Consider the following 857-nt stretch of genomic DNA (forward strand, 5'->3'; position numbering starts at 1 on the left):
CCTTTTATAAATGCTGAATTGGCTTCTCGAGTTAAAATAATCTTGTGCTTCTTGAAAATTATCCTCACTGACAGTTTATAAATGCTAACTAAATTCTCTCTTCGACCCAGCACCAGGCCCTGGCACTGAAGGCATTTCGTCTTAGGAAAAGGCGAGGTGTGGGATTAATTAATCATTTCAGGTTATTTTTTTTTACATCATTTACTGTGTCTTGGTAAGTGCCGATGAGTTGCTGAAGAGGAGCCAGAGCAGTTTGTTTCTTATAAAGAGTTATTATTTCATGAGTGTGGTGTGTGCACGTACGTCTGTGCACACACGTGTACCTGATGTCTGTATGTCTGTGCACACACGTGTACCTGATGTCTGTATGTCTGTGCACATACATGTACCTGGTGTCTGTATGTCTGTGCACACACGTGTACCTGATGTCTGTATGTCTGTGCACACACGTGTATCTGATGTCTGTATGTCTGTGCACACACGTGTACCTGATGTCTGTATGTCTGTGCACACACGTGTACCTGATGTCTGTATGTCTGTGCACACACGTGTACCTGGTGTCTGCAGAGACCAGAGGAAGACATTGGATCTCCTGGGCCCACAGCTGTACATAGTTGTGAGCTGCCACATGGGTGCTGAGAGCTGAACCTGGGTCCTCTGCCAGAGCAGCTCATGCTCTTAACCACTGAGCCATCTCTCCAGCTACTATCCCCCCAAGCCATCTTTTGTTTTCTTCTTAGAAACCATCTGTTTATTTATTTGTATTCTCTAGTCTGTGCTTCGAACACTGTGCTTTTGGTGGAGCTGGGATGTGTCTTCTTGGGATTGCTTGCCACTCTTTTATTCACAGTTGGATT

Source organism: Rattus norvegicus, chromosome 8 (assembly GCF_036323735.1).
Source record: "Rattus norvegicus strain BN/NHsdMcwi chromosome 8, GRCr8, whole genome shotgun sequence".
Taxonomy (NCBI): domain Eukaryota; kingdom Metazoa; phylum Chordata; class Mammalia; order Rodentia; family Muridae; genus Rattus; species Rattus norvegicus.